This window comes from Carcharhinus amblyrhynchos, chromosome 3, assembly GCF_965287045.1.
Source record: "Carcharhinus amblyrhynchos chromosome 3, sCarAmb.v2.hapA, whole genome shotgun sequence".
Lineage (NCBI taxonomy): Eukaryota > Metazoa > Chordata > Chondrichthyes > Carcharhiniformes > Carcharhinidae > Carcharhinus > Carcharhinus amblyrhynchos.
Genome location: NC_137326.1, coordinates 84,503,975 through 84,526,426, shown reverse-complemented (window position 1 = coordinate 84,526,426; position 22,452 = coordinate 84,503,975). Strand labels below are relative to the sequence as shown.

The window sequence follows — 22,452 nt, the reverse complement described above, 5'->3', positions numbered from 1 at the left end:
AGAACAGTGACCATGGCACCACACAACCCTGCCACAGCAACTTCTGCAAGACGTGCCGGGTCATCAACATGGATTCCATCATCTCATGTGAGAACACCATCCACCAGGTACACGGTACATACTCTGGCAACTCGGCCAACACTGTCTACCTGACACGCTGCAGGAAAGGATGTCCCGAAGCATGGTACAATGGGGAGACCATGCAGACACTACGACAATGGATGAATGAACACCATTCGACAATCACCAGGCAAGGCTGTTCTCTTCTTGTTGGGGAACACTTCAGCAGTCACGGGCATTCGGCCTCTGATCTTCAGGTAAGCTTTCTCCAAGGCGGCCTTCATGACACACAACAGTGCAGAGTTGCTGAGCTGAGACTGATAGCCAAGTTCCGCACACGAGGACGGCCTCAACCGGGATCTTGGATTCATGTCACACTATTTCTAACACACACACACACACCACCCTGCCCCAATCTCAGTAACTTTCCTGTCTGGAAACCATACAGATCTTTTTAACCTGTGTTTAATGCTCTCTCCACTCTCACTATCTATACCTTTAAAAATTCATTTCCAGCTAAAGACTCACATTCCAATCATTATTCATGTACATTGAGTTTGTGTCTTTGTATGCCTTGTTTGTGCTCAGAACTCCCACCCACCTGAAGAAGGAACAGCCAGTTCCGAAAGCTAGTGGCATTTGCTACAAATAAACCGGGTGTTGAGACTTCTTACGATGGAGTGGTTAACAGGGGGAACAGATTGTTTGTGTGTTTTATGAAAAGGAGTGAACGAAAAAGGGAAAATGACCAAAGATTCATTGACAATACCAGTTAACAGAAGGACCACAAAGTGACACAGCTGGGTTCGATGGAAATTGAGGGAGTAGAAAGTGCCTTACTGAGGAATTTAAAAGAGGGCAGCAGATAAAGATGGGGGAATACCAGAGAGAAAAACGATAAGGAAATGGAGAAGAAATAGTTAGTATTGATCTTCACGACTCACAATCACATTTAGCCTTTTGAGACAATAGTAGAGGGGACAGTGAAAAGGATTAGGACAGAGGATTTATGGAATGATGATTCAGAGGAGTAAAAAAAAACAACTGCATGGGATTATTGTAGCACATGACAATGATCCCAAAATAATATTTGCATTAATTGGAAAAATCAAAGCAATACATTTTATGGGATAAAACCAAATTAATAACAATGGCCTCAGTAAAGAGAGAGAGAAGGACAGAAAATTCACAGGCCTAGGGGCTTTGACACAAAAATTGAAATGAGTGCAGTTTTCAAAGGGTTGTGAATATAGCTCAGTCCATCACATAAACCAATCCATATATACTTCCTGCTGCCTTGGAAAAGCAGCCAACATAATCAAGGACGCCGTGCATTCCGAGCATTCTCTCTTTCACCTTCTTCCATCAGGAAAAAGATACAAAAGTCTGAGAACATGTACCAACCTATTGAAGAACAGCTTCTTCCCTGCTGCCATTGGGCTTTTGAATGGACCCACCATATATTAAGCTGGTCTTTCTTTGCACCCTGTTACTGCAACACTATATTCTGCACCCTCCCCTTTCCTTCTCCCCCATGAACTCTATGAACATTATGTTTTGTCTGTATAGTGCACAAGAAACAACACTTTTCAGTGCATCATGACACATGTTACAATAATAAATCAACTCAAAATGAGGAGACAATTGGAGCAAATGATAGTCTGAAGGAGTCTCAGTCCTCAACAAGTTGGGGATTTTCCCCTCGAGCTGTGTTTTTCTCCTCAACAAGTACAGAGAATTAGCCCAGGGTGTGGTGATAGTGGTGATGGGGCAATACTTTGAAACTGCTTCACTTTCCAACCATGCATCATGTCTGAAACACATCTACACCCCAAATTTGATTTGATTTATTATTGTCACATGTATTACAATACAGTGAAAAGTATTGTTTCATGCACACTATACAGACAAAGCATACCGTACATAGAGAAGGAAAGGAGAAAGTGCAGAGTGTAGTGTTACAGTCATAGCTAGGGTGTAGAGAAAGATCAACTTAATGCAAGGCAGGTCCATTCAAAAGTCAGATGGCAGCAGGGAAAATGTTGATGCATGATCTCAGATTTTTACAACTTTTTCTCGATGGAAGAAGGTGGAAGAGAACATGTCCAGGCTGCATGGGGTCCTTAATTATGGTGGCTGCTTTGCCAAGGCAGTGGGAAGTGTGCACAGTGTCAACGGAGGCTGGTTTGAGTGATGGACTGGGCTTTGTTCATAATCTTTTATAGTTTATTGAGGCTTTGGACAGAGCAGGAACCATATCTGCTAATGATACAACCAGAAAGAATGCTTTCTATGGTGCATCAGTAAAGTTTGCTGAGAGTTGTAGTGGACATGCCAAATTTCCTTAGTCTCCTGAGAAAGTAGGAGCATGGATGGGCTTTCTTAACTATAGCATTGGCATGTTGGGACCTGGGCATGTTGTTGGTGATCTGAACACCTAAAAACTTGAAACTCTCAACCATTTCTACTTCATCCCCATTGATGTAGACAGGACATGTCCTCCACTACACCTCCTGAAGTAAGAACATAAGAACATAAGAAATAGGAGCAGGAGTAGGCCATCCAGCCCTTCGAGCCTGCCCCGCCATTCAATAAGATCATGGCTGATCTGTCGCTGCTCAGTTCCACTTTCCCGCCCTCTCCCCATAACCCTTAATCCCCTCTCCTATCAAAAACCCATCAACCCGCTTCTTAAAAATATTTAGCGAGGCAGCCTCCGCCACTTCAATGGGCAGAGAATTCCAGAGATTCACCACCCTTTGAGTGAAGAAGTTCCTCCTCAACTCCGTTCTAAACCGCCCCCCTTTTATCTTGAGGCTGTGCCCCCTAGTCCTACTGTCTTTTTTGAGCGGGAAGAGTCTTTCCACCTCTATCCTATCCATCCCATTCATCATCTTATACATCTCAATGAGATCTCCCCTCATTCTTCTAAACTCTTAACGAGTACAAGCCCAGTTTATTCAGCCTCTCCTCATAGCTCAACCCCCTCAACTCCGGTATCAGCCTAGTAAACCTCCTCTGCACTCCCTCCAAAGCCAAAATATCTTTGCGCAGGTGCGGCGCCCAAAACTGCACACAGTACTCCAGCTGCGGCCTCACCAATGCCCTATACAGCTGCAGCAAGACCTCCCTACTTTTATATTCAATCCCCCTCGCTATGAAGGCCAGCACCCCATTTGCCTTCCTGACCACCTGCTGCACCTGCAGGCTGGGTTTTTGCGACTCATGCACAAGGACCCCGAGGTCCCTCTGCACCATCGCCTGCTGCAGTTTTTCACCCCGTAAGTAATAGTCCTTCCTACCATTCTTCCTACCAAAGTGGACCACCTCACACTTGCCAACACTAAATTCCATTTGCCATTTCCTGGCCCATTCGCCCAGCCTATCTAGATCCTTCTGTAGACTCTCCACACCCTCCGCACAATTTGCCGTTCCCCCAATCTTGGTGTCATCAGCAAATTTCGACAACCTACACTCGGTTCCCTCCTCCAGATCATCTATTGTCATCACGTCACTTCAGTAGATTCTCTAGTTCTTTCCTGTACTCCATCTCATTATTGTTTGAGATCTGACCCATAACAGTGGTATCATCAGCAAACTTAAAAATCGAGTTGGAAGGGAATTTGGCCACACAGTCATAGGTATATAAGGAGTATGGTAAGGGGCTGAGGATACAGCCTTGTGGGGTATAGGTGTTGAAGGAGGTGTAGTCCCTACGCAAAAGCATTGACTTATTAAATCTACTATGCACAAGAGGTACGTGTCTATCACAACCTCAACACTTCTTTAGAATCACATTCCTCCTTTAAATTACTCAGATTGTGCTGTTCAATTGTTTGGAACTATAATGATCCTGTATCAGAAAGTAACCATCCAGGTGCTTGCAGAAGAACTGCAAAGCAGAACAGCATGCCAGACAGGATGTACAAGCATAGCATAAACCATAACTGTGAACCCCACATGTGGTACAACAGGCTACAATCCAGTGAATGGGTTCAGTCTGCAGCACGGTTTGTATTTCCTACCTTGCATTAAAGATGATCTTTTTAAAATAACCTGCTTTACATCATGTGCTCAACTTTCAAGTAAACGGCCTATATTTACATTTATTTTTCTTATTGAATGGTGGGGCAGGCTCAAAGGGCTAGATGGCCTACTCCTGCTCCTATTTCTTATGTTCTTATGTTCTTACATTCTTACAGAAGATCACTGATAGGTTGAAAGGTAGTCAGATGCACAGATATTCGATGTTAAGAGGTAATTAGATGCACAGGTATTCGACATTAAAAGGCAAATAAAAAATTTCAATAAAAGAATTGGTATGCTATTTACTTCATAAATTCTTCTATAAAAACTGCTGTAATATTTGCTAAAATACATATTCTTAAAGATGTATAAGAATATACACCTTTCTTGCATGTTGCCTTGTGCTTTGCACTTCAGTCACACGTGTTACTACAGGGCCAACATTTACGGGAAAATGACTTATCTTGGTAGAATAACCACAAGCATTGTGATCATCACAATGGGTTCAGTTTTCACTACACTTGAGTGAAAAGGCACAAAGCTAGGCAAGCTACTATAACAGAATAAACATGAAAACATTCTAAACAGGGACACAATTTAAGAATTACTAGCTCCGTAAGTAACACATTTACTGTCAGCCTTTCAACTCCAATGCTGTCTACCATAATAATTATACATTAGGTATTGTCACAGTGCACGGCACACACAACGCAGTTCAAGATTTTGCAACTTGCATTTGCTCAGAGTAGCTTGATCAATGCAATACTACAAATGAGCAATTAATCAGCATTTAAAGCAGAAAACAACAAGGCAATTCTAATTATCAAGCATTCAGTCAGGTGTCTTTTTCAAAGATTCTCTGCACATTCTTTTCTAAGGTAGACTTCTCTGTGGTAAATGTTAAATTTCCAAATTTGAACACACCTCAATTTTCAATTAAAATTGCTCAAGTGGAAGATAAAACATCCAATACCAATACCTCAATTTAAAGCAGTACTTTTGTTGTACTGAAATTTCTGTGCCAAATAAAAGATGATTCAATCAACACACAGCATTGAACTAGCACACTGAATTCACAGCATCAGGTCTAATTAGTGCATTGGTGTTTATATTCCACACAATAGCCTCCCATTTCAGATGAACCTCTATCTTTATATTCCCCTTTCACGCTGCAATCATGTTGTTTCCTTCAAAAGCATCTAAGCTATTTGCTGCAATTACTTCCTGTGATAAAGGTCTCCATAAGCAGATGCTACCAAGATTCCTGGAGTAGCGAATAGTAATGAAGATTGTCAGAGAATATAGCAGGATTGGGCACAGCAATGGCAGATGGAATTTAATCCAGACAAATCCGAGGTGATACATTTTGGTAGATCTAATTCAGGTGGAAGCTATAAAATAAATCACAAAACCATCAGGAGCATAGGCACACAGATCTGGGAGTACGGGTCCACAGATCCTTAAAAGTGGCAGCACAGATGGAAAAGGTGGTGAAGAAAGCATACGGCATGCTTGCCTTCACTGGGCAGAGCACTGAGTATAAAAGTTGGCAAATTAAGTTACAGCTATATAAAACATTGGTTGGGCCACATTTGGAATACTGTGTCCAATTCAGGTCGCTGCACTACCAGAAAGTCGTGATAGCTTTGGAGGGAGTACAGAAAAGGTTGACCAGGATGTTGCCTGGTATTAGCCATGAGGAAAGATTGAATAAACTGGGATTGTTCTCCCTGGAAAGGAGGAGGCCGAGGGGCAGCTTGACGGAAGTTCATAAAAGAAGTGCATAGATAAGGTGAACAGATGGAATCTTTTTCCGAGGGCAGAAATGACAATTACAAGGGAGCATAACTTCAAGGTAAGGGAGGTGTAAAAGGTTCAGTAGAGATGTACAGTGGAAGTATTTTGTTTACACAAAGGATGATGAGGGTCTGGAATGCACTGCAAAGTGAGGTGATTGAGGCAGATACATTTAAGATTTATCTAGAAAGGCACATGAACAGGCAGGGTATAAAGGAATACAGGCAGTTGGTCTAGGTAGGTCAACATGACCCATACAGGCTCAGTGGGCAAAGGGGCCTATTCCTGTGCTCAACTGTTTGTTCTATTCTAACCACTCTCCAAATAAAGGGATTTCTCCATTTCCCTGTTGGATTTATCGTGCATTTAAGGCCTCGAGTATTCGACTGCCTCATTAATAGAAACATCCTCTCCATTTCTACCTTGTCAAATCATTTGTATAGTTGAAAGACATTTGCACAGGTTTCCTCCAAGTCTTCTTCTATCTAAAGAGAGGAATTTCAAGCTCAAGAGTCTTTACCTGTTACTGTAACTTCAGTTTTCAGACAATCCTTGTAAATTAGTTTTCTGATCAACTTCTCCAGTGCTTTAATGCTCTTTTCATATTAAGGAGATCAGAACCTTTACAAGCCAGTTGACCAGGATCCCAAACAAGCTGAAGAAACTTCACTACTTATGAACTTCATAAACTTCCCAGTGCCTAGTTAGCATTTTAATTGTTCTGTTGACTGAATTTATTCACATGGATCCCTAGACCCTTCACTTTTTTTTTAAATCCACACTTAATTTCAGATTTTTCAAAATGTAGGTGATGTTTCTAATTTTCCCACCAAAGTTCACGTGCTCACATTTTCAAGTAATCCTGATGGGGAGATGGTGGCATAATGTAATGTCAATGGATGAGTAATCCAGAACCAAGCTAATGCTCTGAGACAGTGGTTCAAAATCCCACGTTTGAATTCAGTTAATAAATTTGTAACATAAAGCTAGTCGCCATAGTGACCACAAAACAATCTTTGATTGTGGTAAAGACCTATCTGGTTCATGAGTGTCATAGAATCATACAGTGCAGAAGAGGGCCATTCGGCCCATGAGTTTGCATTGACCACAATCCCACCCAGGCACTATCCCCATAATCCCATGCATTTACCCTACCTATTCCCCCTGACACCAAGGGGCAATGTAGTATAGCCAATCCACCTCATCTGCACGTCTTTGGGCTGTGGGAGGAAACCCATGCAGACACAGGGAGAATGCAAACTCTACTCAGACAGTGGCCCAAGCCAGGAATCAAACCTGGGTCCCTGATGCTGTGAGGCAGCATTGCTAACCACTGTGCCATCGTGCCACCCTTTATGGGAGGAAATCTACATAACGTGACTCCAGTCCACAGTAATATAGCAGACACTCACCTGCCACTCAGTTCAAGGAAATTAGGAATAGGCAACAAATGCCTACTCCCCATGAAAGAATAAGGAAAAGATTTGCCACTGAACAGCCCAATTCTTTTTCATCAGGTAATGGCATCATTTTGATACTTAGTCTCAAGCCCAAATCATTACTGCAAATTGTCAATCAAAGTGGTCCTAGCACTGATCCTTGCCAAACACCACTTTCTCACTTTTTCCAATCTGAAGAACTGCAATTTGCCCCTACCCTTTATACAGTTCAGCCAATTTGCATTATGTTTCATATAGGAGGTCTTGTGGCACAGTGGTCACATCCCTACCTCTGGGCCAGAACCTCCGGCTTCAAGTGTCCAAGGCCAGGACTTACTGGCCAGAGAAGAAGCATTCATTATGCAATTCAATGGGCTGATAATTAGCTCAGGGATCCTGCTACCACTTCCCCACTATGCCCCAAATGGGAAAAAAGTATGATAAAACAAAGAATTATATTTCATTATTTGTCCTACAACTCCACATGCCCTAATCTTGGTCATGAGGTGACCATGTGGAATTTCAATAAAAGTCTTTTGAAAATTTAAATGTATGGCATCTACTGCAACACCCTTGTCTACCCTTTCAGTTACCTCTTCCAAGAATTACTTTAAGACTTTGAGAATACATGTCATCTATTTTCTACTGACAACATCAAACTGAAGAGGCCCATATATCAAAAAAATTAAAAATAGGGATTTCCAATGGCAGAGCCATTGTATATATTGATGTTTATTGCACACAAATCCTAAGTTAAAGATTATCCCATCTTATTAATGGCAGTGCATGATTTTGGCTAAATACCATCGCAAAAAGCAGAAGATGCCTCCGATATTAGCAGCATCTTGTTTTCATTTCAGACAACAAATAACTGGAAGTGCTGTATAAGTGATACATCCATTAAAAAAAATGGCAACCTGCACAGATATCAAATGCAGCATTAAAATAAATAAATGTAGACTTCCATCAATGGCTTGTAGACTATGACCACCACCTCAAGTAGGAAAACTAGCTTTGGCCATTCATCACCCCAATGATTGGCATCAAAGCGCTTTCTGGTTCATTGCTAGCGGAAATGCAGGTCAGACATGAGAGCAATGGCGAAAGGGGGCATGCAATTGAAGAGTCAATTCAAAGTATTCCCCTTCTCACACACTGTCATCCCACATTTTGTCTCTTTCCTCGATAACCAAGTCTGCCCTTCCACAGGTGGAGGTGAAGCAGTTATTTGTCATGGATCCAAAACATAGACGACATTGGCCAGAAATATCTTAGCAATCAGAGCAACAGTTTGGACAACTTGCCTCTACTTCTGCTGTACCAAAGGGATCACATTTTTGAAGAGGAATGAAGATTAAATTGGTAATACTTTATTTATGAGCCACAAAAATATTTCTATTACTATAATAATATTCCTATTGCCCATTTTTGTTGTTGCTTGGCAAGCAACTGCATCAGTTGTGATGAATGGCAAGTCTCGATTGTTTGCAGGATTGTTTTGTGCTGTGGGAAGAAGGCAGTGGAACAAGGAACTGGCACTTCTATACAGCAGATGGGTAGCTTGGTGAAATACAATCTTGCAATCATAAGGATACACCAAGCAACAATGTGCACTGCTGCTGGTCCCTCACCTACAATACCTCTTCTTGAAATTTCTTGAAGAATGTTATGATCTTAGACCAGATCTCTGAACTACAATCTATGATGGAACAAATAACATTTTGTATAAAGTAGATAGAGTTTGAGATTTAAGATACTTGTTCAGTGAAGAAAGCCAGAAGATTCTAAATAAAATCAGATGGTCTCAAGAAACCAACTGGAGTTAGTATGGAATAGACCAATCTCCCTAAAACCATCTGCCTCATGAGGAATTTGAGTCTTTACTGTTGAAGATTTAACCTGGGAATTCTCTCCAAAGTCATTCAAACTCAGGTTTCATCAAAGATGGCCCATCTTTGAAATGTTTTAATCTAGTCTTCTGAGCTTCAGTTTCCCTAGATTCCTGAGTTTTCCCTCAAGCACCAACTCACATGTACAATTTCAGCTCTTCAGTCGCACTGAGCAGAAAATTACTGTTCCTAAGGGACAGTGATACCAGTGACCCACAATACAGAGTCACAAACCATCAGCACTATGAGTGCTCCCTGCACTCCTGTTTGCAGGCCTGCTTTGCTGTGCCTCTCTTTTGAACTGAACTGGGACCTTTACCTGTCACCTTTCTGAGACTGTTCTTTTGGGACCCCTACCTGTCCCCACGGTCCTTTGGAATTCCTTCCGAGTCCCTTTCCTAGGACGACTCTACTTAATGGAGAAGTGACCCAAGTTTTCGTGCCATTTTTCTTCTTGCAGGTGCTCTGGGCCCAAACAACAAAAAGGCCAATCTGTGCATGTGCAAAAGCACCTAGGCCCATCGAGAGTTGAAATTTCCAACCTCAGCTCTCAACATCATGTTTGACTTTCATAACAAGAGGTTTTGTTTACCTCACTTTATTTTCCGAAAGGTCCAAACCTTGCTGGTGTACAAAATGCAGCACAGCAAGGACATTCTGGAGATACTGGCAGGCAGACACTGATGCTCATCTTCAGCATATATGGTTTGATCCATGGCACATATCTTTGTCATAGTTTTCTTGGGACTTGGGTGTCATCAGCTATGGTTTTAAGTGGGCATCCCCTGTCTCTGAGCAGTCAGCTTGTAAATCTGCTTCAAAATGCGACAAGATCAAGAAGATGGTTCAGTGAGGGACAAGTGTATCTTGACAATTACATGAGTATCTTCTATATATCTGCATAAACATATTCTGGTGGTTGCACTCCAGCTGAGATGAAAGACAAGTTCTACAAAGAACTACACGCCCTATTATCAGCAGTGGGCACTACTGACAAGCTGATCATGCTTGCCGATTTCAATGCAAGAGTAGGGTGTGACTCTGCAATCTGGCAGGGAGTTATTGGGAAGCATGGAGTGGACAAGTGTAACAGTAATGGCCTACTCTTACTGAAGACCTGTGCAGCACGTGACCTCCTCATCACCAACACAACCTTCTGTCTGCCTACCCGTAACAAAACCTCCTGGATGCACCCCCGCTCTAAGCATTGGCATCTTATTGACTATGTCATTGTCAGGAGAAAAGACAGGCAGGATGTCAGAGTAACCAAGGCCATGTGTGGTGCTGACTGCTGGACAGATCACAGGCTCATTGTCTCCAAAATGAGGCTCCGCATCAGACCCAAGAGGTGACCCCAAGGAAGCAAGGTTATGAAAAGAATCAATGCAGCTAAGCTAAAGAACCCCAGCATAGCTTCAGCACTGGCCGAAGAGTTAGAAATCAAGCTTGCTGACGTACACCTCGCAGGCAGCACTGAGGATGACTGGGAACGCTTCAAGGACGCTGTCCACACATCTGCACTGAAGATGCTCAGGCCCTCCACCCGCAAGCAACATGATTGGTTTGATGAGAATGATGAGGAGATACAGGGTCTACTTGTTGAAAAGCACCGTCTTCATTGGGCCTGTCAGAACGACCCATCTTCAGCTGCCAAGAAAAATGCTTTCACCAGTGCTCGCAGGACAGTCCAGAATAAACTGCATAAAATGCAGGATGCCTGGCTGAGCGCCAAGGCAGATGAAACACAGGGATATGCTGACAGAAACGACTTGAAACGATTCTATGAAGCCCTCAACACTCTCTATAGAGCTCAATCTCTCGAGAGTTCCCCCCTCCTGAGTACAGATGGTACAACTCTCATTACAGAGAAGGCTCAGATCCTGCAGCGGTGGGCTGAACACTTTGAAGCCGTCCTCAACCGACCGTCATCTATTAACGATGAGGCAATAGACAGGATTCCGCAGGCTGAAATCAACAGTACCATGGATGACCAACCAGTAGTAGCCGAAGTCACGAAAGCTGTCAGCCAGCTATCCAGTGGCAAAGCCCCAGGGGCAGATGCCATACCCGCACAGATCTATAAAGCTGCTGGTCCTGCACAATCAAGAAGCTCACTGAGTTGTTCCAGTCCTTTTGGAAGGATCCATTCCTCAGAAACTTGAAGATGCTTCCATCGTACACCTCCACAAGAGGAAGGGCAATCGGCAAGTATACGACAACCACTGAGGAATCTCACTGCTCTCCATCACAGGGAAAACCCTTGCAAGAGTCCTGCTAAATCATCTGGTCACTCATCTGGAGCTGGGCCTGCTTCCAGTGTCACAGTGTGGCTTCTGCAAAGGTCGTAGGACTACTGACATGATTTTTGCTGTGGGCTAACTTCAGGAGAAGTGTCAGGAGCAGAATCACAAGCTCTACACAATCTTTGCTGACCTCGTGAAAGCCTTCGATACTGTAAGCTGACAAGGCCCGTGGAGGATCATGTCAAAGTTCGACTGCCCCCCCAAATTCATTCAAATGGTATGCCAGTTCCATGTTGGCATGATGGCCAGAATACTGGATGGTGGAGAATCCTGAGGCATTCCCCGTCACCAATGGCGTCAAACAGGACTGTGTGCTCACACCCACACTGTTCAGTATGATGTTTATTGCCATGCTGAACGATGACTTCCAGGACAGTGTTGCTGGAATCAGCCTCAAATACAGAGTGGATGGGAAGCTTTTCAACCTGAGGAGACTTCAAGCTATTACCAAAGTGAAAGAGACTATTCTGAGAGATTTTCTCTTTGCCAATGACTGCGCCTTGTACGCTGGCTCAGAGCCAGAGATGCAAGTCAGTATGGACAAATTTTCCACGGCTTGTGACAACTTTGGACTCACCACCAACATTAAAAAGACCAAAGTCATGCACCAGCCTGCTCCTCATGCACCGTACACAGAACCCATAATCACAATCAAAGGGCAGAAACTACAGGCAGTGGACCAGTTCACTTATCTTGGCAGCACCCTCTCCCAAGCAGTGACTACGGATGCAGGAGTTAACTGCAGAATAGCAAAGGCAAGTTCTGCTTTTGGTAGACTGCGCTCCACTGTATGGGAACGTTGAAGAATCAGCCCAGCAACAAAACTGAAGGTCTACAGCACCATGGTACTCAGCACCCTCCTGTATGCCTGTGAAACGTGGACTGTGCATCAAAAGCATGCAAGACAGCTCAATCATTTCCACACGACTTGTCTTCACAGAATATTACGCATCTGATGGCAAGACAAAGTACTAGACACTGAAGTTCTCTCTACAGCAAGTCTACCATCAGTCCACACACTGCTGATGAGTGCGCAGACCTGGTGGGCAGGTCATGTCATCCATATGTCAGACAAGCGCATACCCAAGCAGTTCCTTTTTGGGGAACACTCTGCTGGAAAACACTCGCATCGAGGGCAGAAGAAACATTTCAAAGACACACTCAAAGCCTCCCTGAAGTCGCCTGACATTGACACGACATCTGGGAAACACTGGCACAAAACCGCCCTACCTGGCGCTGCCTCATCCACAAAGGCTGTCAAGCTCAAGAAGCAAGGTGGATTGCTGAAGCACAACTTAAGCACGAGCTGCACAAGTCCAAAGCTACCAGCGCAACAACTAGTGTCTACACAAGTCTGTTCAATATGTGCCAGGACATTCCATGCCCGAATTGGGCTGATCAGTCATCTTCAGACACACCGCAACCAGCCTCAAAATGACTAATAGTGTCGAGGTCCCCATCGACGATGATGGACGAACAACAACAGTATTCGGTTGAGTGAGTACCCCTGTAACTGACAAACATTGCCAGGCAATCTGTGAATGCTTTAGTTGCCACATGCAGTTGAGAGTGTCCCACAATTTTGGGAAGCCAGTTGGAGTTGCAAATCCAGACATCATCCACGCAAATGTTGTCATAACTTCCTTGCTTGGCAGAGAGGAGTCACCTGTCTTATGCATTGTAGGCCACCAGCTCAACGATCTCACAAATGTTTCCGGTAAAGCACTGGAAAAATCAAGAGGCAAAAGGTGTCGAGGATGGTGGTAGCTTTGACAGTCGCTGATAAAGCATAACTATCAGGCTTTGTCCTAGCACACTGAAAATATCTTATACCACCTGATGTTAGCTCAAGCTTCTGGAGATGCTGGAATTCCAACATGACTGAAGAAATTTATCCTCTGTCCATATACCATGTGTGGCGGATATGGCACCTGCAAGCTGCTTCTCTCCATTAATTTCCTCTGTCTTGTGAAACAGAGTGTTTTTTGAGGAGCAGGTTGTTGTGCTTCCTGAAAGTTGTGCTTTTTCTGCTGGACCACCTGCTACCACCCACTTTGATCCTCAACAGACATCCAAAGTAAAGCAGCACCACGCAGCACTGCTCCAAAGTGCACAAACCTCTGAAGAAGCAAACACAAGTCTTTCAAACAAGACCTTTCATTATATCTGACAGGAAAACAGGTGCAAGGCTTCACCACTTATTGGCATATGTCCCCGTCATGTCTTCAACCCCTTCAATTGTCACCATGTTCTCACCTTACTTTCACTAGCGAGTTTCAGGAGACTGGGGAAACCATGCCCCCAAAATTAAATTGCAGAAACCATGTCAATGTCACTCTAATTGAGCAATTAGCACATTGAAATTAAAAACCACTTCACCTGAGGGAGTTTCACACATGCAGCCTAATATACGGCAGTCAAGCACAGAAATTGGTAGGTTGGACCCAGTTTCCCAAAGGATTGTCATTTCCCACACTGTTAAACCCCTCACACACTTCCAAACATACACACTACCGCAAATTAAAATTCATCCCATGTATTTTGTTACAAAAATAACTTGACATTATATTGCAATCAAAACATGCATAATACATTTGTACTCCTCTTTCAGGATGTTCAACATAAAATGTGATTATAAAGGATCCAGTATTTATTCTTTCTTGTGTTCTACTCCATCCACTCCACACACTGTTTTGATATGCATTTAAAACAAACACACAAAGCAAGTTAAAAGGTTATAAACACATCGACTAGTTGAGTGTCATGAATAGATTATTTCAAAAGTTAAAAACACGTGAGTTACTGAAAAGATTTTAGTAGAAATCTCACCACATAATACCCAGGTCCGACCACCATCACCCCCTCACATGCAGCAGGAAAAGCAATGAAAAATATAAACAGGACTATTTAAAATCGGGAAACTAAGATTATAGAAGAGGAAATGGAAGAAACAGCAAATTGTTCTTTGGCCTGGAGTTTTTGCATAGAAGGATAGGATATGCATTATTATTAAAAATGCTAGGCGTATTAATGTTGTTACAGTGTGCAACTTTATGGAATACATTTTTTGCAACAGGACAGGAAATCCATGAGGAGCTTCTGCAGAAAAAATGCTCAACCAAAATTTCCCACGACTTTTAGCTAAAGTCAGTCTTGCTGTGACATGGAGGTCTCAAGTAGGTTGCACAGATGATATCAATTAAAGGGAGTAAACTCATTACAACTAAGGAGGAATGGTGTTCCAACTGCTCCAACACACCCATTCCTACTCCCCCTAAAAAACACAAGATTTTCAAAAAAATTAAAACAGATTCCCAGGAGACAGCTCCAGACCAGCTCAGAAGGTTGCTTCACACACCACTCCTTTTTTGCTATGAAGTGATTGCACACAACTGGTGCCAAAGATGTAAAGACTACTCAATGGTCTGAATCCTAGTGGCAAAATTGCTATTTAAAAGAAAGAAGAGAAATGGATAAATGCACTTAGATCATATCAAATATAGAAAAATATTAAATTATCTTCTGGGTAATTCAAGGTAAATTTAGCTTCTAAACTAAGAAAAATGTTTGGTCAATGATTGAGAATCTAACATATAGGAAAGCATTTGACAAGGTCCCTCATGGCAGGCTCTTGCAAAAGGTTAAATTACACAGGATCAAGGTCGAACAAGCTCAATGGATTCAGAACTGGCTTGGCCATATAATGCGGAGATGCCGGCATTGGACTGGGGTAAGCACAGTAAGAAGTCTCAACACCAGGTTAAAGTCCAACAGTTTATTTGGCAGCACTAGTTTTCGGAGTCTCAAGCTTCTTCATGGGGTGAGTGAGGACTTATATTCACAAACAACGCATATAAAAATACAAGCTCAATTTACATGAAAATGGTTGGAATGCGAGCCTTTACAGGTGCAATGTGAGTGGAGAGCGGGCCAAGTGCAGGTTAAAGAGATGTGTATTGTCTCCAGCTAGGACAGTTAGTGAGATTTTGCAAGCCCAGGCAAGTCGTGGGGGTTACAGATAATGTGACATGAACCCAAGATCTCAGTTGAGGTCGTCCTCATGTGCGCGGAACTTGACTATCAGTTTCTGCTCAGTGATCCTGTGTTGTCTTGTGTCATGGATGCCGCCTTGGAGAATGCTTACCCGAAGATCAGAGGCTGAATGCCCGTGACTGCTGAAGTGTTCCCCGATTGGAAGGGAACACTCCTGCCTGTGATTGTCGAGCATGTTCTTTCATTGTCATAGCATCTGGATGGTCTCCCCAATGTACCATGCCTCGGGACATCCTTTCCTGCAGTGTATCAGGTAGACAACGTTGGCCAAGTCGCAAGAATATGTACCGTGTACCTGGTGGATGGTGTTCTCACATGAGATGATGGCATCTGCGTCAATGATCTGGCACATCTTGCAGAGGTTATTGTGGCAGGGTTGTGAGATGTCATGGTCACTGTTCTCCTGAAGGCTGGGTAGTTTGCTGCAAATACTGGTCTGTTTGAGGTTGTGCGGCTGTTTGAAGACAAGAAGGGAGTGTGTGGGGATGGCCTTGGCGAGATGTTCGTCTTTAATCGATGACATGTTGAAGGCTCCGGAGGAGATACTGTAGCTTCTCCAGGGTGTTAGCGTGGATAGAGGATTGGTTGTCAAAGAGGAGGCAGAGAGTGGGGGTCAATGGGTGCTATTCGGATTGGCGGTTGGTGACTAGTGGGGTGCCCCAGGGGTCGGTGCTGGGGCCTCAGCTATTTACCATTTATAGAGATGATCTGGAGGAGGGAACCGAGTGCAGGGTGTCGAAATTTGCTGATAACACCAAGATTGGGGGAAAGGCAAATTGTGCGGAGGGTGTGGAGAGTCTGCAGAAGGATCTAGATAGGCTGGGCGAATGGGCCAGGAAATGGCAAATGGAATTTAATGTTGGCAAGTGTGAGGTGGTCCACTTTGGTAGGAAGAATGGTAGGAAGGACTATTACTTACGTGGCGAAAAACTGCAGCAGGCGACGGTGCAGAGGGACCTCGGGGTCCTTGTGCATGAGTCGCAAAAACCCAGCTTGCAGGTGCAGCAGGTGGTCAGGAAGGCGAATGGGATGCTGGCCTTCATAGCGAGGGGGATTGAATATAAAAGTAGGGAGGTCTTGCTGCAGCTGTATAGGGCATTGGTGAGGCCGCAGCTGGAGTACTGTGTGCAGTTTTGGGCGTCGCACCTGCGCAAGGATATTTTGGCCCTGGAGGGAGTGCAGAGGAGGTTTACTAGGCTGATACCGGAGTTGAGGGGATTGAGCTATGAGGAGAGGCTGAATAAACTAGGCTTGTACTCGTTAGAGTTTAGAAGAATGAGGGGAGATCTCATTGAGACGTATAAGATGATGAATGGGATGGATAGGATAGAGGTGGAGAGACTCTTCCCGCTCAAAAAAGACAGTAGGACTAGGGGGCACAGCCTCAAGATAAAGGGGAGGCGGTTTAGAACGGAGTTGAGGAGGAACTTCTTCACTCAGAGGGTGGTGAATCTCTGGAATTCTCTGCCCGTTGAAGTGGTGGAGGCTGCCTCGCTAAATATTTTTAAGAAGCGGGTTGATGGGTTCTTGATAAGAGAGGGGATTAAGGGTTATGGGGAGAGGGCGGGAAAGTGGAACTGAGCCACGACAGATCAGCCATGATCTTATTGAATGGCGGGGCAGGCTCGAAGGGCTAGATGGCCTACTCCTGCTCCTATTTCTTATGTTCTTATGTTCTTACTCCGGAGAAGTACTGGACGATGAAGGGTATTCTGTCCGCTGTGTCCCGTGTTTGTCTTCTGAGGAGGTCGGTGTGGTTTTTCGCTGTGCACGTTGGAACTGTCAATCGATGGGTCGAGCACCATATCTTGTTCTTGAGGGCGTCTTTCAGCATCTCTAGGTGTCTGTTGTGATCCTCTTCATCTGAGCAGATGAAGATCACAACAGACACCACAGTGAAAAACCTCACCAATCTCTTCAGAAGACAAACACGGGATACAGTAGACAGAGTACCCTTCATTATCCAGTACTTCTTCAGAGCGGAGAAGCTACGGCATCTTCTCCGGAGCTTCAACCTGTCATCGATGAAGATGAACATCTTGCCAAGGCCGTCCTCACACCCCTACTTCTTGCCTTCAAACAACCGCACAACCTCAAAATGGACCACTGTCCGCAGCCTTCAGAACAGTGACCACGACACCATATAACCCTGCCACAGCAACCTCTACAAGACGTGCCAGATCATTGACACAGATGCCATTATCTCACGTGAGAACACCATCCACCAGGTACACGGTACATACTCAAACAACTCGAACAACATTGTTTCCTGCAGCATATCAAGTAGGCAATGTCCCGAGGCATGGTACACTGGGAGACCATGCAGACGCTACAACAATGAATGAATGAACACCGCTCAACAGTCACCAGCAGGAGTGGTCTCTTACAGTCGGGGAACATATCAGCAGTCACGGGCATTCGGTCTCTGATCTTTGGGTAAGTATTCCACAAGGCAGCTTCCACCACACACAACGCAGAATTGCTGAGCAGAAACTGATAGCCAAGTTCCGCACACACAAAGACAGCCTGAACTGGGATCTTGGGTTCATGTCACACTGTTTAATTGGAGTAAGGGGAATTATGAGGCTATCAAGCAGGAAATTTTAGGCAGAAATTGGAAAGATTTTCTCAGGGAAATGTACAGAAATGTGGCAAATTTTCAAGGAATATTTGTCAGGAGTTCTACACAGCAACATTCCAATGAGACAGGGAAGTTACGGTAGGCTAAAGGAACCATGGTGCACGAAAGCTGTAATGAATTTAGGGAAGAAGAGAAGAAAAGTTTACAAAAGGTTCAGGGAGTTAGGTAATGCTAGGGATCTAAAAGAGTATACAGCTAGTAGGAAGGAACTTAAGGAAATTAGGAGAGCCAGAAGGGGTCATGAGAAGGCCTCGGCAGGTAGGATTAAGGAAAACTCCAAGGCATTCTACAAGTTTGTGAAGAGCAAGAGGATAAGATTTAAAGGAATAGGACCTGGAGCAGAGGAGTGAAGGAGCAGAGAGAGAGAGATAAGAATTTACCTGTTAAAAACCTGTTTAAATAAGTTTAAAGCACTTTGTTCCTTGTAGAACTGTTTAAATCATTTAAAAGCATTTTTGCGGGCTTTTTGTATTTACCTCTTTAAGAATTCTGAGGAAGTGGTTAGAAGGGAGTTGTGGACCAGCAAGCTTTAAATCAGCGCCAGGTTTAAAAAGAGGCCTGGCATAGACAGCGGGCAGCGTCGGAGCGGGCAGCGGAGTGAGAGGGAAGCAAAGTGAGCTATTAGGGCTTAATATCAAAAGGGCTTAATATCAAAAGGGCCAGGTAAGTTCATGTGGAAATTTTCAATACTACTACAGTGAATAATGGAGGGGCATGTGATGTGTTGTTTCTGCATGATGTGGGAACTGGTGGACCCCAGGGTCCTTCCCAGTGACCATGTCTGCAGTAAGTGCAGGTTGCTGGAGGAGCTCCAGCTCAAGGTAGATGAGCTGGCCTCTGAGCTACAGACGCTGAGGCTCATCAGGGGGAGAGAGGGTGCCATTGTCAATGGGGTGCAAGTGACATTCACCCCCCCTAGACATGCTAACTCTAAGGGTCAGGAACAAGAGGGGGCTGCTGAGAGGAGGAAGGGGGGGGTGGGGAGAGGAGGAAGGGGGGGGTGGGGAGAGGAGGAAGGGGGGGGTGGGGAGAGGAGGAAGGGGGGGGTGGGGAGAGGAGGAAGGGGGGGGTGGGGAGAGGAGGAAGGGGGGGGTGGGGAGAGGAGGAAGGGGGGGGTGGGGAGAGGAGGAAGGGGGGGGTGGGGAGAGGAGGAAGGGGGGGGTGGGGAGAGGAGGAAGGGGGGGGTGGGGAGAGGAGGAAGGGGGGGGTGGGGAGAGGAGGAAGGGGGGGGTGGGGAGAGGAGGAAGGGGGGGGTGGGGAGAGGAGGAAGGGGGGGGTGGGGAGAGGAGGAAGGGGGGGGTGGGGAGAGGAGGAAGGGGGGGGTGGGGAGAGGAGGAAGGGGGGGGTGGGGAGAGGAGGAAGGGGGGGGTGGGGAGAGGAGGAAGGGGGGGGTGGGGAGAGGAGGAAGGGGGGGGTGGGGAGAGGAGGAAGGGGGGGGTGGGGAGAGGAGGAAGGGGGGGGTGGGGAGAGGAGGCCTCAGCCTCTCAATCTGCATAACAGGTTTGAGGCTCTTGCTTCCAGTCTGGACGAGGACGAGGGAGGTGAGGTCGGTGAGCAAACTGCACACGGTACAGTGATGCAGCAGGACATAGGCAAGGAGAAGGTGAAAAGGAACGTAGTAGTGATTGGGGATAGTGGGGTGAAGGGTATTGACACTGTCCTTTGTCACAATGACAAAGTCCACAGAAGGGTGTGTTGTCTGCCTGGTGCTCGGGTCCGGGATGTCGCATCTGGGCTGCAGAGGAACCTGGAGTGGGAGGGTGAGAATCCGGTCGTTGTGGTACATGTGGGTGCCAACGACATAGGCAAAATGCGAACTGAGGATCTGGGGAGGAAGTATGAGAAGCTGGGAATGGAATTAAAGAGTAGAACCAACAAGGTGGTTATCTCTGGGCTACTGCCTGAACCGAGTGCAGACGGGCGTAGGGTTGATAGGATTAAGGAAGTGAATGGGTGGCTCAGGGATTGGTGTGGGAGGAATGGGTTTGAATTTATGGGGCATTGGCACCAGTATTGGGGTAGGTGGGACCTGATCGGGCGGGATGGGGTTGGTCTGAACCGTGCTGGGACCAGAGTGCTGGCGAATAGAGTAAAGAGGACTGTAGACAGGGCTTTAAGCTAATTGGGGGGGGGGGGGGGGGGGGGGGGGGGGGGGTGACATTACGGGGTCTAAAGTTGAGGAGAGGGTACAGGTAAGGGAAGAGGCCGAGGATGTCCCAATAATAGAGGGAGTAGGGGGCGTGAGTATGGTTGGTGGCGTTACGGCAAATAGGGTCCAGATGAAGGCTGGGATGAAGGCGCTTTATCTGAATGCACGAAGCATTCGGAATAAAGTGGATGAGCTGGTGGCACAGATCGGCACAAATGGATATGATCTGGTGGCCATTACAGAGACGTGGCTGCAAGGTGACAGGGACTGGGAGATGAATGTCCAGGCGTATCAAGTGTTTAGGAAGGATAGGCGGGAGGGAAAAGAGGGGGGGGCGTAGCTCTGCTGATTAAGGATAGCATCAGGGTGGTAGCAAGGGATGATATTGGAGCCAAGGAGCAGAAAGTGGAATCGTTGTGGGTAGAGATTAGGAACAGCAAGGGGAGGAAGACGTTGGTGGGTGTCGTCTATAGGCCCCCGAATAATGATCTGGAGGTGGGGCGGGCTGTTAACACACAAATAAGTGCGGCGTGCAGGAATGGGACGGCTGTAGTTATGGGGGATTTCAATCTACATATAGATTGGTCGACCCATGTTGGACGCGGTGGGCTCGAGGAGGAGTTCTTAGAATGCTGCCGGGATAGTTTCCTTGAACAGTGTGTGTTGGAGCCGACGAGGGAGCGAGCTATCTTGGATCTGGTGTTATGTAATGAGGCGGGTAGAATTAGGGACCTTGCGGTGAAGGATCCTTTTGGGGAGAGTGATCATTGTATGGTGGAGTTTCTGGTGCAGATGGAGGAGGAGAAAGTGGGTTCCCGGACACGCGTCCTTTGTTTGAACAGAGGGGAGTACGGTAGGATGAGAGAAGAATTGGCGAATGTGGACTGGGGGAGCGCGTTGGAAGGTAGGTCTGCTGAGGAGCAGTGGAGGATCTTTAAGGAGATCTTTCTTGGTGCTCAGCAGAAATTTATTCCGATGGTCAAAAAGGACAGTAGGAGGAGAGGTAATAAGCCGTGGATCACGAAGGAGGTGAAGGAAAGTGTTAAATTAAAAGCGGAGGCATTTAGAGTAGCTAAGAGTAGTGGGAGAGAAGAGAATTGGGAGAGGTTTAAATGTCAACAAAGATTGACAAAGAAGTTGATAAAGAAGGGTAGGAGAAACTATGAAGCTGGGCTTGCGCTTAATATAAAAAAGGATAGCAAGAGTTTTTATAAATATATAAAAAGGAAGAGGCTGGCTAGGGTGAACGTTGGTCCCTTAGAGGATGAGAAGGGGGACTTAGTGGTAGGGGATGGGGATATGGCTGAGGTTCTGAATAACTTTTTTGTTTCTGTCTTCACGGAGGAGGACGTGAATAATTTGCCGGGTGTTAGAGATGGAAAGGTGGTAGGACTGGAGGGTCTTAATGACATTACTGTTACTAGAGAGGAGGTGCTCGACAGACTGGAGGGGCTGATTGTGGACAAGTCGCCAGGACCGGATGGAATGCATCCGAGGGTTCTGAAAGAAATGGCGGAGGTGATAGTGGATGCCTTGGAGGTTATTTTCCAGACGTCGCTGGATTCCGGGGAAGTGCCGGAAGATTGGAAAACGGTTAATGTTACGCCGTTGTTTAAGAAGGGTGCCAGGCAAAAGGCAGGGAATTATAGGCCGGTTAGTTTAACGTCTGTTGTAGGTAAAATGTTAGAATCCGTCATCAAGGAGGAAATAGCGAGGCATCTTGAGAGGAATTGCTTGATAGAGCAGACGCAGCATGGTTTCGTTAAAGGGAGGTCGTGTCTGACAAATTTACTGGAGTTCTATGAGGATGTGTCTAGGGTGGTGGATAGAGGAGAGCCGGTGGATGTGGTCTTTCTTGATTTTCAGAAGGCGTTTGACAAGGTACCTCACAACAGGTTATTGCAGAAGGTCAGGGGACATGGAGTTGGGGGTAGGGTGTTAGCGTGGATAGAGGATTGGTTGTCAAATAGGAGGCAGAGAGTGGGGGTCAATGGGTGCTATTTGGATTGGCGAATGGTGACTAGTGGAGTGCCTCAGGGGTCGGTGCTGGGGCCTCAGCTATTTGCCATTTATATAGATGATCTGGAGGAGGGAA

The 22,452-nt window shown here is 45.5% G+C and overlaps 1 protein-coding gene across 1 annotated transcript in view; it reads right to left on the bottom strand.

Moving 5' to 3' along the window:
- The window catches only part of LOC145340904 (SH2/SH3 adapter protein NCK1-like), a 214,994-nt gene that overhangs the window by 102,869 nt on the left and 89,673 nt on the right, over positions 1 to 22,452 (bottom strand). The window lies entirely within an intron of this gene.